The following is a 17,908-nucleotide window of genomic DNA, read 5'->3' on the forward strand; positions in this document are numbered from 1 at the left end:
ATCATACTAGTGACAACATCTAGAGAACTCTCCTGATCCTTATAGGATGGTAAAGCATAAAACTGAGTCTGGCACTGACCGCCACCCAAACTAGATGATACGCCTTGTAGAGGAATTGGACGGCCTGGCTGAGCTATTGAATTAGTAGCCTAGGTTTGAGGATGAGCATCTCTACCTCCATGCTTAGCATACAAACACTCCTTGATCTTGTGGCCCAACTTGCCACAACCATAGAAACCCCCTTTGCCCATCAAACATTTACCAGGATAGATCCTACCATACGTTGCACATGTCAGGTAACTGGGCCTCCCAACTACACTATTTTGAGACCTAGAATTTGAAGTTCAGCCCCTTTGCTCTTTCCTGGTCCTAGGTGTAGAGGCACTGGATGAAGATGGCGCAGTCACTAATGAATGACCCTAAAATTGTGAATGGCTTCCTCCTCCAGACCTTAGATGACTATACTTAAATTGTCTAGTCTTAAATATTTTGTTTCTCTTCTCCCTTTCCTTCAAATTTTCTGCCTCAATCTGCTGATCATGAGTCATCAACCATGCAATATCCATATCCCCAATCTACATGGTAGTTCTAACTCCTTAACCACCAAATCATACACCCCAGTAACAAACTCACTCATATGAGCTCTAGAGTCAGATAACAACTCTGGGAATATTTAGCTAACTGAGTGAACTTAAGGCAATATTCCTTCACTATCATAGAGCCTTTCCTTAGGTTCATACTCCACCACTTTAGCCTCCCTTATCTCACGAGAAAAGAATATGTCTAAAAATGTATTCTGAAATACCTGTCAACTCATAGGAGATGAATTCTCAGCCCTAACATCATTCCATATAGTGATCCAATCATAAGAAACATACTTCAACCTATAGGATGCCAGCTCTACACTCTGTTATTCAGTAACATGCATGATTTAAGTAATCTTTCTTACCTCATTAATAAAGAGTTAAGGATTCTTATCTATCTTTTACCCATAGAACTCGGGTGGATTCATCCTCAAAAAGTCTCAAATTTTTGGTGCAGCTAAGTTATCATTTGTTGATGTGGGACTGCTACCTATTGGTTTCCTTGAACATTGGTATTCATAACTTGGACCTGAAATTCAGCATGGGATGAATTCTCATTCAGAGGGTCACCATGCAGGGGTGGCTAATCATCATTTTTGCATGCATCGGCTTGACGAAGAGGCCTATTTTGTCATATAAAGCACAAGTTAAGGAAGATAGAGACAACTTTAAGAATGACAGATCATGAAAGAAATGATGATTTCTAACTTATTCCATAGCCTCCTACTTATAAATGTGGGATGCATTACACTTATGATAAAGACTCTACGTAACGTGGCTTGTCTGACTACCTAAGACTCTTTAAACCTTAGGCTCGCATAACAAGTTTGTAATACCCCAGACCCCTAGAAAACACACAGTCTGACAAGCCTCTACTACTAACTAGAGAGCTATTAAGACAGACCCTAGCTGACTCAAATATAAATGGAAATCAAATAACTAAAATACTTGCATCAATAAACAGAAGGCTGATAAGCTGGGCCCTTAGACTATGAGGACTCGCCAAAAGTCAAGATGTAGGTGATAATGCTTGTAGTTAATCGTGCTGCTGGAAATGAGCACCAGAACCTACATTATAAGACCATGTAGCACATAGACATATATTTGGGTCAATACCTCTAAAATGTACTGAGTATTTGGGGTGAATACAAAGTAAAATAATAACTAAATACATAAGTAAGTTTTTAAATAATGCATGCTAAGCATAAATGACTCACCTTAAACTTGAGTAAAACTAACGACTGCAAGATCATAAGACTTGGATAATTAAGCATATGAATAATCTTAGTAAGCCATAACACTTAGTTTCTAAAATCTTAACTCTTATTTTTTTCTTATGGGAGATTCTTCTAACCGACGTAGACCATGTGAGTAACTATGGAGTCCAACATCTTACCCACGTTAGGAAGAACTGTCCTACCCTTTCCATTGAAATAGAACCTTAACTTAAATGATTACTATACTTCATCTATATTGGGAAAAAAACTTAACCTAGGTGGCTCATTATGTAACGACCCAATTTGCTAAACCAGAATACTACAAGGTGCTCATGACCCCGAAGGACCACAAGATAACCGATGAATGATGTTTGTACCTGTATACAGCATAAGATAACATAATGATGCAGAAATATTCATTGTAAGGCCATAAGGTTTGATCATGAACATACCTAAATAACGTAACATCTGTGTGGGGTAATAGAATACCCAAAACATAATTGAAGTCTAAAACATCATAGTTTATATCTAGTATGCATCTAGTCTAAAAGCCTCTACTATCTGAAGAATCTGAATAAGGAGTTGATGGGACATATCCCCAACTAACTGAAAATAATAAGCTAATCAATGAGATACTAGAAAATTATTATGTCCTTGAAGGATGAGGACTCATTTCTACTCTGACTACTGAATCTAGAATCTACTCTTGATTTGTAATGCGTGTCTCTAAACCTATGCTATAGCATAAAAAGAAAACACCATAGCATGAATGTGTCAGTACATATGTACCGAGTATATATGTGAGGTAGGCTAAACGCAAGGGTTCACGTGCATGCTAATGCTAGATGACTATCTAACATAAATGTGAGAATGCATACATAATTACGTAACTGTAACTAACAACATGATATTGTGATTACTGAATCCAAATACTGATAACATGATATGACTGATAACATGAATGACTGTATCTGAGAATAACTGATAACATGGGTGACAGTAGCCGACTGTCCTGAATCTGATAGAACTATCTAAGTTTTGCACTATAACTAAGTTGACTGTATCTGACAGTCCTAAAATTTAAAGAACTGTCTGAGTTCTATTACTGAGACTGATTGACTGTATTTGACAGTCCTAATTCTGTAACATGAAACTATGGGAAGTAGTATCTAACTGGCATGCCCCAAATATGCTATGATAGCTGAGCTGGGGTCCAATCTATGCCCTGATTGGAAGGGTGTCAATACCATGCCACTAGTAAGGACAACATGTGAGTAACCCTCATATAATAGGTAACTCTAGTGAGAATGGTGGGAACCCTCACATAATAGGTTAAGCCACCTCATCTACCCTCATATAGCAGGCTATGATGTCTCAACCTATGTTGGCTACATAGTTCTGGAATGCAAGGATTGCTTCTAAGAATCACACCCTCGTATAACAGGTGAGTCCTTATCCCTGGGTTTTCTCGATGTTAATACCTACTCCTATCTGAATGGACACTGAACATGATTTACTGAACTAAACTGAGCATGGACTAAGTTACTGAAGTTTTGTGGTTGATGGAATACTACTGATATCTGACAACTGACTGAGTCATGAGATCATAGAGATTTTTCCTGAGTCATAAGACTATCTGAAGTCTAAGAGTTCATAGCTTGACTGACAGTATCGTGAAAACATGACATGGATCTAGGCAGACAGCTAATATTTTGGGTACAAGTACCCCTAGGACTCGATGGAAGGAAACTGACATAACTTGATATTCTTGAATACATGATAATCACCTTAATACATTTATTGAAGAATATCATCAAATGTCTAATTGGCATAAGCTTGTACATACATGGGTATTTCATGATATCATGCTAGTTAGACAATTTTCCTTCATCTAGGCATTTTATCAAACATATGGAAGGCATAGTACATATGAACATCATTGAATAGAAATTAAACATCATGGTTCACTTCCAATTTCATCATACAAGGTTTTAGTAATGAGATTTCGTAAATCTTTATCTATACTAATCAACCCACATGGAATTTATCATCAAATCATGGAATAGAAATCAATTCCTCATTTATCAACATGAAAGAGAACATACAAAGCATGAACACATAAAGAAAATCCATAACTTGAAGTTGAAAAGGGATTCTTGGACTTCATGGACGAAAGGAACCCATGAATGAACACTATGCATACCTTAGATCATGATTTCATGAAGATTGATAGTGAAACCTTCCTGAATTTGAATCCCTAATAGAAACCCTAGCTTGTTCTTGAGATAAACTTGAGAGAAACTAATATGTTTTGGGTGAAAAGTGGATGAATAACGTGTTAAACGGATTATATAAGGGTAGGAAGTTGACCTTTGTAACCCTAGACATGTCATAAATTTTTAGTAAAATTTCCCGAGTTGGGATCTTGGCACGACGCGGCGTTAGCGCGCCTTGTCACTAGAAATTGATAATTGGGAAACTGCACGGTGGCGCGATGTGGACCTATCGCGTTGTCACTTTGTATACAACCTAGAAGTTTGGCAAGATACGCTATTATCGTGGAGCAACACTGAAATTTGACAATTGCTATTTGAGCTATCTTCGCGACGCACTGAAGGCTCAGGTCAAACACTTTCTCACGAAAAAGGCTCTAACTCTTTAAATTATATATAGATGGAAAGCTTACTCAATTTACCACAAGATAGGAAGTGAAAATTATGGAAATACCACATGTATAATAATGAATTATTATTTCAATGCAACTTCTAACATCCTTGAGAAGATTTTCAAGCTAAGAAAAAGCACGGGTATTACACGTAGTTTCCAAGAATTTAGGATACGCTTATCCGCATTCCCTTCTCAGTGATAAATAATACTCCTAATGTGTATATATATATATATATAGATTATGTTCATACTTAAGAAATCCGCCTTAAAATAGTATAAGGGTTTATGGTTTTCTTTACTTTAAATCATAATCAAGATGAACACTTGAGGATTTCATGTCTTATATTTAGATCAAAAGATCAAGATTTTATTTAAATCATGTTGTAGAACATATCAATGGAGCTTAAGAGCATAACTTCTTGTGAAGTTAGTACTTGTACTTAGGACTTGGAGTTCATTCTTTATTTCTTATAAATTCATAACAAAACATTATGGTCAATAATCACCTTGAAATCTTTCAACAACATTGCAGTCAAGATAATGAATTTCAAATCACTTTATAAACCTTACAAGTCAAGAGATGAATATATATAAGCCTTTATGTACATACAGCTTTCTATTACATGGTAATGTCATACTTAAAGAATATGGTTATTTGGGTATGAACCCTATTTAAAAATAAGTAAATTCATTCTTTAAACCATTCTTTTTAGGAATAAGGATGAATGAATAACCTTGTTCATAAACCCCACATACCTAGAATTGTTCTACTTATGAAGAGAGTTTGAACTTCGAGAATTGAAAGAAGACTTGGTAAGAGAAACCATAATCTTGATAATCTTAAAGATGGGAGGAGGAAAGTATTGTTAATTGACTGAAAGTGGAGGAAAATTATAACGACCTGAGACTAACCCCTAATAGTTATATGATACTTACAGTCTCGAGGGACCACAAGCTAACCTATGAGCTGGTACCTGTTGTGAGCACTGAATAATATAATCATGAATGTGGAAGAATAACTGAAGTGCCATAAGTTTTTAAATATCTGAATTCAAACTAAAATATAAATCTAGGAAAATGACTGTCTAAATCTGATAAAGTACTAATAAACTAAACAGCTAACTAACTTAAATATTTGAAAAGCCTCTAAGATTGATTGACTGAGAGTTGATGGGATAAGCCCCTAAATAACTCCACTGACTACTGAAATTAAGACATGAAATAAGATAGTATGTCTTCGAGTGATGAAGACTCACCACTGCTACTGTACTACTGAGAATCTAAGGGACTAAGTGTAATTCAAGAACTGAGCGTCAGGACCTATGATATGAGATATCATAGCACAAAAGAAAGGTATGCGATCAGTACTTTGAATATACTGGTATGCTAAATAAGGTAGGTTAACATGCAAAGTTTCGTGAATAGGAGTAATGATCTATCTGAATATACATGTAAGACATGGAACACTGAATAGAGAACATAAAATCTGTAGATACTGAACATGCATGAAATTCTGTAGACACTAAGGATGCATGACATAAGCATATGACATAAACTGAGTAAAATCTGTAAACTGAAATAGTAGAATAACTAAAATCTATACACTTTGGTCAAGCAATACTAAGACTGAAGAACTGAGTTAGAACTGTGACTGAAACTATATATGAGACTATAGGAGGTATCATCTAATCGATATTCCCCAATTAAAGCTAATCGGGATCTAACTTGTAACCCCAGTAGGAAGGGTGTTAATACCGTGCCACGGGTACTAACGCTGGCTGTATGGATCCACTAAACTGACATCATATTCAAAGGACTAAAGGTGTCAACCCTGAACTGATGGGTGACCCCTGTGAGATAGTCAAGCCTAATCTAACAGGTGACTACTTATATCCTATGCTATCTACATAATTCTGGAGTATAGGGACTACTATTAACAACTATGCCTATCTGACGGGGAAGCCTCCATCCCTATACTTGCTCGGTGCTAAATCCTACTCCTAACTGAAATGCTAGACTATTCTGAGTTTAACTGACTGTTCTGATAATGCTCATTATATAATTTGAAGTTATTCTGAAGATTATTCTATAAAGTACTATGACTGGACTAAATAAGCAGCTATGGTTTTTGGGTATTCAATACCCCCAGGACTCAAAACAATAGTAGAAAGATGATACTAAATCTTGGGGGACATAACATGAAGGTTTTCATAAAACATTTACTCTTGTAGGTATTTTATCAAATGCTTGTAGTTCATGATTTAAAATAATCATAAAAATACTAAAGGACTGGCATAATTGACATGAAATTAACATAGAAAACAATAATTCATGGTTTAATTCAGGAAATAATTACACCAAAACAGGAAGAACCGAAGAACGACATTGATTTCATGGAATCATGGTATAAAATCATAGTTTATGGAGATTAATGGATGAAATCATGCTTTAAAATCAAATATCTTAAAAAGATAAAAACTTTGTAATTAAAATGGGACACTTGGACTCCGTGGATGAAAGGGATCCATGGATGAGCATCTAACATACCTGGATTGATGAATTTGAAAAGATTGAAGGAGAGTTCTTGAGGAATTGCCTTGAATTTGAGAGCTAGGGTTTCTTGTTCTTGAAAAGGGGGATCTTTAATTTTGAAGAAGAATTAAACAATGATGACTACTTAGGGTGTTTAGGGGTTAAATTTCGTGTTTTAAGTTAATTAGGGCCATGGAAAAAGACCCAATTACCCTTAAACAAATTTAAAGATGGAAGCTGAAAATTGAAAAACCCAATTTTTGGCCTTGGCGCGACGCGCCACTATCGTGCCAAGCCACTGGAAAATGGACAACTGGGACCTGGACAAACGTCGCGATGTGGTGCCATCACGGTAAAGCTTTAGATGCCTTTTTGGCCACCTCCGTGGTGTGCCAGCATCACAAAAACCCACCGAAAATTGACAAATGAGAATTTGGCCTACTTTATGATTAATATAGGGTTAAAATAATGGTGTTTAACGAATAAAACTTAAAATCACCATAACTTCTTACCCGGTTATCGAATTTGTGTGAATTTTATATCTTTGGAAAGCTAATTGAATTTCCTATGCAATGGTAGGCTCTAAACTAGACAAAAATAAGCGTTTCAAAAATTTCATACACGAATACTCATGCATTAAGACTTAGATTATGCTACGAAAATATGGGGTTTTATAAAAATAACACTCCTTTTTAGGTTATAAGTCATAGGTTGGGATTTAATAGAGGGGATAAGACCAAAAGGCCGTTTAATTAAACCCTATAGAAATTGATCGTCAGTCTTCTCGAGTTAACCATATGACTCATATAGTGAAGGTATGAGCCAGCGTCATGACTAGTAAGATTGGCAGGATATAGGTTGTATACACTGTTCAACATACAAGTCTAACCTATTCCTAGTAACATCATAATACGACTTATAGTCCCCACTCATAACTAGGACAGAAACTTAGAAATCCTAAGCTACTGACCTTATGACTTACCTTTATTCCACTCGTATAGAAATGTTATGACTTTAAGCATTGAGTCATACCTACAATAGAACGCCAACTATTTCACAATGTTTTAGATACAACTATAACATAGGACTCATATGTTGTATATGTGACTCAAGTGAATAAGTTGTATGATGTACAGTGGTATTTCAGCATGGGGTATTACAATTCCAATTAAGCTCAACCTAAGGATAAGACATTAGAATAACACTATAGGGGAAAAAGAGTAAGAAAGGTTCCTAGATACCTGGTATCTTCTTGCAAATTTAACATGCAAGTAAACACACCAATTCGTAGGACTCTACTCAATATTTTCTCCAATACTAAGAGACCGATAACATGGGCTCTAATACTATCCATTTCACGACCCATCCCATGGATTGTGTCAGGCACCTACATACTTTAGCCAGATAGGAGACCCATTTTTACACAACTATTAACATTTGCAGAAGTTACTACCATATTCAGTTAGTCAATTTATGTCTTCCATATGAATAACTAATCAATAGTTTCAAATATTATTACCCAATTAGATTCGTTCCATAGCTTGTTTAATACATATAATACAGAAAATAAATGCAGAAAATAACTACAACAAACTTCCTAGAACCTAGGCTGAGTAGGTACAAGACCACTATACAAAGAGTAGAGACATCCATGACACACCATTCATGCAAAATCAAGAAAGCAGGAGTTGCTTTTGAGGGATCAACATCGATGCTATAGAAAATCCAACTAACCTGCATCATGGTTGTATCCGTGATTGGAGATACAAAGTGTAGCTTCAATACAACTACATATATTGGTAAGTATCATTGGCTTACTAGAATTAGAAATAAATAATATCAATAAAGAAATAAAGAGAAATCATTACATTAAGTAAGGTTGTGGTTGTACATCCCCAATTTAATAATCCTCAACACCTTATTTTAGCATATCTGTGACCTGCCTATCACTTAAAATTTTTGTATATCTTTGTCATTTGACCACCTATTCCAGCTTATACTTCCACCACTCTTAACTACCTTTTCCTTAGAATTTTTACAATTCTTAATCTACCTATGCTCAATTGCTCTCAATACTCACTATCACAAAACATCAAAATACCACACACCATGAATCAGAATCATCCAATCATATCCTACCATAACCTATTCTCTCAAGGAACTATAGACTCTCATCTCCAATCAAGTCCACACAAAGGACCACATATTAGCGTAGACCTTTCTATGCAGTTTACCGCAATATGAATATGTATAAGAATATATAAAATAGAATTACATTAAGACATATGAGTGAGTGCATGTATGCAAAATGTGCATATCATATTTCCTCACCCCTTCTTATTAATATCATCAACCATATCATATCACCCCTCGTTATCTCACTTAACTTTTCACTATATCTAATGCCCAAAAATGTTAAGCTATGAAAATTTACTTTACCACTCTATCTATCTCTTATCATTATTAAATATCAATATAATGTATAGTAACACAATATATTTAAGCCTAATTAGATTTTAAATGAGTCCAGCCATCCAATTTTCACGCTCGAAGGCCTAATGCATGAAATTCCCAATATTATTACCAATGTTAGATGCATTTATTTGAATTTTAGTTTCTAAAAAGTAAGGCACAACTTACCTCTTAGGTGAAAAATATTACTGCAAAGAGGAGTAAGTTCTCCCACACTATCACGACCCAAACCAGGGCCTAGCTATAACGGGTTTCTCAAGTTCATTGGAGACCAGAGATTATCCCCTTGCACCTAACCATCCACTATAATATCACCCCTATCAGATCAATTTTGAACATATAACAAGATAATTTTCAAGAATAAAGATACTTCTATAATCAATAATAAACAATCGACCAACATCACTCAAATCCATAATAATCCAACAAATCCTTTTAAACAAAGTACCAAAAATAAATATCAATAATGTGTCGATACATGCCCCCAACTATATTCAAAAGATGTCTAAATAATATGAGACATAAGAGACCAAAATATGACATATAGACTTTTGATGTATCAAAGTTCACCACTTTAATGTCAACTCATGACCTGACCTCGAATCTAAATCAATGTGTAGAAAAAGTAGAATTATGGCCAATTCCTATATTACGTAGGGATATAGTGTTCGAACTAGCATAATACTCAGGGATAAGGATAATATAATACCATGATCAACAGTTTCAAATCAATTAAAATCCAATGTACATAACCAAATGCACATACATATATATTATATCACATTCTGGGATAGAGAATAAGGCTTAACATAAATGTTTAAAATTCTTAACTTGCATTGTGTTGCTTAACCGTTATAATAATAGTACCTACAGGCTATATGGGCCTCAGTTCTCACCCCTTGATCATGCCTCAATACATGTAGCCATATGAATTAGAGAAATATTATACATATATTCATGAGGGACTCAAACCCTTCAATCATGTAGTAAGGTGACTTACCCAATCATGAAATATATGAAACACCTTGGTTTCTGGACCTTAGAAAATTTCCTGGAATTTTAGTCTCTGGACCCAATATGACTCGAGGGTATGATCTATATGTTAGGGTACAAATGGTTAGGTCTAGTCGTATACTGACTAGTGTTAATTGGTAGTATAGATTTTGGCTACTAGAATGGGTATGACTTAGGGGTACAAGTCCTATTGGTGGTTATGAACTATTTGGTTCCTTAACTTAATCTTAGACTTGGTTACTTAGGTTGGATCTGAGTACGAGTGGATTACCATAATCCATAAGCTAGGGTATAAGTCATACCCAAGACCTGTATGAAAGACAGCAACTAAATCTTTCTTAGGTTTAAATTTGTCAGGGGTAATGAAGAAGGGTAGGGATCGTATTCATTGGATATGACTTGGTTAGATGAGTCATATTTTGTACTTTGTTTTATCTAAATTTTGAGTCTAGGATATGAGAAGAGGGTACCACTCGTATTGGAAGAGTACTACTCATTTGGGTCAGTCGTACCCCTGTAATGGGATTTTGGTAAAACTTAAGTGGGGGAATTTTGGATATTTCCCCACTTATCCTAATAAGGTCCCAGAACCTATAACCTACTTGGAAGGTTATTTACCATATTATTCCATTCATTAAGAATTAAAAACTCTTCTAAAAACTCTAAAATTCTCTCAAACTCTTTTGCATAAGAAAAGCTAGGGTTTCAACTAAAGGATTAATTTGGGGATTATATTGGTGATTTATTTCCATTATAATCTTGGTTTAAGGCATATTCTCTTCCCTCATTGTTAATTCTAGTGAGAGGATTATAGTGGATTCATAAAAGGTTGATGTGGTGAAGAGGTGGCCTAGATCCACGAATCCATCCAAAATGCAGAGCTTCTTGGATTTAGTAGAGTATTATAGGCAGATTATGGTAAGATTTTCATCGATGGTTGCTTATTTGACTAAGTTAACTCAGAAAAAGGTTAAGTTTTCTTGGTCGGATGCTTGTGAAGAGAGTTTCGAGAAGTTGAAGGATAAGTTAACTCTGGCTTCAAACTAACTTTTTCAGAAGGCAATAATGGGTTCATGGTTTATTATGATGCATCTCAAGTGTGTCTTGGTTGTGTTTTGATGCACTATAAAATGGCTATTTCCTATGATTCTAGGTAGTTGAAGGTACATGAGAGAAATTATCCTACTCAGGATTTAGAGTTATGGGCAATTGTGTTTTCTTTGAAAATATGGTGGCGTTATTTATATGGTGTGCATGTGGATATCTTTTTTGATCATAAGAGTCTACAGTATGTGTTCACCCAGAAAGAGCTTAATCTCAGGTAGAGAAGGTGTCTTGAGCTTTTCAAGAACTATGATATGAGTCTTCACTATCACCCAGGTAAGGCTAACATGGTTACTGATGCTCTTATCAGTTTACCCATGAGGAGTTTGGCTCATGCTAAGGAAGGAAAGCGAGAATTGGTGAAGTGTATTCAATGCTTAGCTAATCTTATAGTTTGCCTCTTAGACTCCAAGAATGGTAGTATGGTAGTGCAAGAAGTGGTTCAATCATCTCTTGGTGTGGAGATTAAGTAAAATCAAGTTCTAGATCCTATCTTGAAGAAAATCAAGAGCGATGTTGCTAGGAAAAAAGAAGTGGTGTTTGAGATCGGTAGTGATGGTACTTTATGATACCAAGGGATATTGTGTATTATTGATAGATGAGGCTCATGCTATGTTGTTTATCCTGGCTCAACTAAGATGTATCATGATCTCGAGAAGATCTATTAGTGGAATAGCATAAAGAAAGATATGGTTGGTATTGTGGCCAAGTGCATGGTGTGTCAACAAGTTAAGGTTGAGCACATGAGGTTAGGAGGGTTGTATCAAGAAATTAATTTTCCTGAATGAAAGTAGAAAGTGATCAAAATGGACTTGGTTATTGCTCTTCCTCGGTCTCAAAATTAATATGATTTAATTTAGGTCATCATGCATTGGATGACTAAGTGTACGAACTTTTGCTAGTATAGACTACCTTCTTGGTGGAAGATTATGTGAAGTTGTATCTTTAAGAGATTGTGAAGCTGCATGGGGTGCCTGGTTTGACTATTTTTTATTGTGGCATACATTTTACATCCCACTTAGTCCCGACTTGGTTTATCAGGCTATGGAGATGGTGAAGGTGATTCGAGAGAAGCTTAAGGCTGCCTAAAGTTGCCAAAAGTCTTATGCGGATGTTAGATGTAGAGACTTGGAGTTTGAGGTTAGGGATAAGAATTTCCTCAAGGTATCTCCCATGAAAGGAGTAGTATGGTTTGGCAAGAAATGGAACCTCAATTCCTGGTATGTTGGTCCTTATGAGGTTTTTCGGAGAATTGGTAATGGTTCTTATTTATTGGCATTTCCTTCTAGGTTGAGCTTGGTTCATTTGGTCTTTCATGTGTCCATATTGAGGACGTGCGTTGGTTGTCCTTCTTTGGTAGTTCCTTAGGAAGGATTTGGTATCTTGAACTCTCTGTTATATGAAGAGGTCCCAATTGAGATCTTTGATAGGCAAGTTTGTCAATTATGGACCAAGGATATGGCTTCGATTAAGGTTCTATAGCGAAACCATAAGGTGCTACTGCTGGGATTCGTGCGAAAGGTATGTGTCTTCAATACATCTTTATTTTCAGAGTTTTTTAAAGGAAATATTAATATTTTTACCTTATTATTTTAAAACTTTATTAAAGATTAGGAAAATATTTGATAATGCAAATGAGTCATGCGTTTGGTTACCCCTACCTTGTCCATCATAAGGGGATGAATGTTCCAAGAAGGGAGACTGAAATACCTTGGTTTTTGGACCTTAGAAAATATCCTAGAATTATGTTCTATGGACCCAATCCTACTCGATGGTACGAGTCGTATCTTGGGGTATGGATCGTATGGTCTAGTCATATGATGACCAGTGTTGGTTGGTGGGATGGATTTTTGTTACTAAAATAGGTATAACTTAGGGTATAAGTTGTATTGGTGGTTACGGATTATATGGTTCCTTAACTTATTCTTAGACTTGGTTACTTAGGTTGGATCTGAGTACGAGTGGCTCACCATGAGTCGTAATCCAGGGTTTGAGTTATAGCCAGGACTCGTATAGTAGATAGTGTCTAAATCTTTCTTAGGTTTAAATCTGCCAGGGGTACGGATAAAGGGTATGGTTCGTACGCTTTGGATACTACTTAAGTGGGGGTATTCTAGATATTTTCCCACTTATCCTAATAAAGTCCCACGACTTCTAACCTACTTGGAAGGTTATTCACCCTATTATTTCATTCATTGACAATTAGAAACTCTTTTAAACACTCTAAAATTCTCTCAAAAGCTTTTGGGGAAGGGAAGCTAGGGTTTTAACTAGAGGATTGACTTGGGGCTTGTCTTGGTAATTTCTTTCCATCATCATCTTTGTTTAAGGCATGTTCTCTTACCTTATTATTAATTCTATGTAACAGAATGGTTTTTATGAATGTTTTCATGATTTCATTGATTGTATGATTTTGGTTTTCAAATAGAATTGGGGGTTTTAATATTAAATGGTTGATTATTGTTTCCCATGGTATTTATTATGTTTTTGTATGTATTAATGATGGTTTTAGATAATTAGATTGCATGGGAATGGTTTAATGGTAATTGGAATTGGTTTTTGTCATATTATGCCCCCAATGTGTTTGACAAAATTCTTATAAAGATATGTCCATTGCATTGACTACTTTTAATGGAACACTTGCTCGTTTTATAACTTAGTAAAGGAATTGTACATGGATTAAATAGCTTGGAATGGTAAATGGCTATTGGTTATGCTTGTGGGGTACATGGAATCCCCCAAGTGGTTTAATATGGTAAATGGAAGGACACTTAAAAGTCCCCTTAAACTTATACATGGTTGCCTATGGATAATACTTGCAAATAAAGATTAGTATGATGATACCAATATTGATGACCTTAGTTAATAATTGGATAATGTTTTAATTATTTAGAAATTGGTTATAATTGAGAAATAATGGCGGGATATGTAGTAAACTCATAGAAGGTGGGGGTCCTAAGGAGACCAAAACTAGAAACTTATATTTGCTGATATAAGATTGGTCTTGGTGACTATGTGCATGATGTCACACTATATTTTTGGGGATGTACTAGTTATCCCAAGGGTTTTTTCCCTGGTCATGCATCTACACGCACTGGGGCTCTTTAGCAGGGAGATCTAAACCCATATAGCCTGTGGATGGCTTAGAATGGCAAAGCTACATAACCCAGGTAAAGGTTTTAAAGGCATGCTAAACCTGATCCCCTTTCCTGGCATGATTATATATATATATATATATGGTTGTATGCATATGGATGGTTTTACTTGGTTTTATAAATAGAATTATTTCATCCTTATCTGGAGATCATGCTAGCTTTCACCCACTAACCCATCTACTAGAGGTTATATACCCACGCTATGTAGGAATCAGCTGTTCACTTCTCCTATATAGTGATTGACTCAAGGACAGTATTTTGATTGAAGTTGTGAGCTTCCATCCTTTCAGAAGGCTCCATTTTATGTTATGGATATTTCTAGACACTTTGGATTATTTTTGGATATTGGTTTTGGATATGGTTGGGGGCATATCCCAATCAAATTTTATCACTCTTTTGGTTAGAGGCTTTGTGGTACTGCTATGGGTTGAAATAGTCAAGATCGGTATAGGTCTCAGCCTTAGCATTGGTATTGGTATTGAGGATGGTATCATTGAACATAATTTCTCATTGTTCTGCTGTCTTTCATTTTGGGATTAATTATATTATGTTTCAGAATATCTTTGGTTATGGCTAGTATTATGGCCCTTGTTTTAGTACAGTTGGATTATTAGTTTGGGATGGTTGGACTCAGTTGGGTCAGTCACATTTATGATCTTATCCTAGAGTCTTCATGTTAGCTGTTGCACTATCTTGCTACATGCTAAAAATTTATCCAACTTAGGGTAGGCAGTTGGATGTTAGGTTAGGTAACGGGGGTGGTCTTCGGTCCCAGACGGACATGGGATGCCTATTACGAAAAGGCCCCTAGTCTGGTCATGTTAAGTTAGTATCAGAATCTAGGTTCATTGTCAATTGTTAGTCCACAAAGCCATGTTGAGTAGAGTCTCTTTTAGGGGTTTGTAGTGTGCCACACTTATAAGGGAGAGGCTACAAGGCATTTAGGAATATTTCACTTTCTTGGTATTCTATTTTCAAGCTTGGAGTCTCGGTCTTGGAATCTTATCTAATCATTATTTGTTCATCTTTTAGATCATGCCTCGTAGATCTAAAATATAAGAAAATTCTTCTATCCCATCTGGAGGTAATACTGAAAGGGTTTATCCTAATTCTGGGGTTCATATTTGATATCACGGTCCTATCACTTATAGTTTTGGAGTTCCACCAGTTTCTATTAGTCCTCTTTAAGGTGGGGTGAATAATACAAAATTCTATTAGTCGATTCATATTATTGCTTAGATGGTCATTGCTCAGGATGAGCAGGGTGCGACTGATGCTTTGTCTACTGAGGCCACTAGGGTTTTCTAATTTATGAAGATGGGTTCTCCCATCTTTTTTAAAGTAGAGGTAGAGGAGGATCCACAAGGCTTCTGGATAAAATGGAAAAGGTATTTTAGGTGATGCAGGCTACTAATATAGAAAGGGTAACTTTGTAGCTTATCAGTTCAAAAAAGTTTCATATCAGTAATATGAGGAGTGAGATAGGGATAGGGGTGATGTGGAAGAATTAGTATTGTGAGATACTTTTTCTAAGGCCTTCTTAGATCGGTTTTTTCCCCAAGAGTTAAGGGAAGCAAAGATGGAGGAGTTTGTGAACCTCAAACAAGGGAGGATATCTGTCAAGGAATATACCTTGAAGTTTCATCAATTGTCAAGGTATGCTCCTAATTTAGTTGATGACATTCAGGAAAGAATAAGAAAGTTCACCTCTTGGTTGCATTAGGATTTGATTTTGGAGAGCAGGACAGCCTTGCTAATTAAAGATATAGACATCTCTAGGTTGACTGTTTGTATGTAGAAACTAGAGGATAAAAAGAAGCAGGTAGAGTTTGGGGATAGCCAGGGTAAGAATAGGTTTTTTGACTAGGGAGGTGCTTAGTCTCAAGGTGGTCAAGATGGTGGAAAAGGGTAGAAAAAGAACTGGGGGAGTTTTGGTTCCTTCTCTTCTATTAGGGCTCCTTACCAGTCAGGCGACAGGTGTGATTATGGTGGTGAAAATTTTCTAGCATAGGGCACCCAATCTCAGGACAATGGAGGTCAACCAATTTCTTTATACCCTTCTTATTGGTTTTATGGTTGTCCTCATCAAGGTTATTGCAAGGAAAAAAGGGACAAATGCTTCAAGTGTGGCTAGGAAAGCCATTGGTTCAGGGATTATCAGATTAATAAGGTTGCAACAAAGTCAAATAAGATTCATATGGCTTTATATTCTACTCCTACACCTGGTGGTATGGCATCTACTTCTGTTACCGCTCCTGGTTCTAGTGTTGGTCAAAATAGGTTGTATGCTTTGGCATCCTGATAGGAATCCAAGGCATCACTTGATGTCATTACTGGTATGTTACAATTTTTCTCTCATAACATATATTGTTTGCTTGATCTGGGATCCACTCTCTCCTATATGACTCCTTATGTGGCTTTATCTTTTGGTTTAGATTCGAAAGTTATTTTGGATCTTTTTTCTATTTCTACCCTAGTAGGTGACTCAGTTATTACTAAGAGAGTCTATAGGGTGGTGTGGTATCTGTTATTGGCAAGAAGACCTTGGTGGATTTATTTGAGTTGGGTATGGTGGATTTTGATGTTAATCTGGGGATAGATTGGTTACACTCTTGTTATATGTCCTTGGATTGTCGGGCCCTTAGGGTTATCTTTAGGTTCCCTGGTAAGCTGGTTATAGAATGGGAAGGTGGTTCTTTAGCTCCTTGGGGGATTTATTTATTATCTTAGAGCTCGAAGGATAATCTCTAAAGGTTGTCTTTATCACTTGGTTCGGGTTAAAGATTCTAACTCGGAAGGTCCTTCTTTCCAGTCAGTTCCAGTGGTTAATGAGTTTCCAGAGGTCTTTTTGGATGATCTTCTTGGTGTTTCTTTGGATAGAGAAATAAAGTTTAGTAATGATTTAGTTTTGTGCACTCATCTAATTTCTATTCCTCGATATAGAATGGATCCGACTGAGTTGAGAGAAATCAAGGAGTAACTTAAGGATCTTCTAGATAAGAGAATTATTCCTCCTAGTTTATCCCCATGGGGTGCACTAATGTTGTTTGTATGCAAGAAGGATGGTTTCCTTTGGATGTGCATTGACTATAAACAGTTAAACAAGGTGACGATCAAGAACAAGTATCCTCTTCCAAGGATAGATGATATGTTTTACCAGTTA

This window comes from Capsicum annuum, chromosome 5 (assembly GCF_002878395.1).
Source record: "Capsicum annuum cultivar UCD-10X-F1 chromosome 5, UCD10Xv1.1, whole genome shotgun sequence".
NCBI classification, from domain to species: domain Eukaryota; kingdom Viridiplantae; phylum Streptophyta; class Magnoliopsida; order Solanales; family Solanaceae; genus Capsicum; species Capsicum annuum.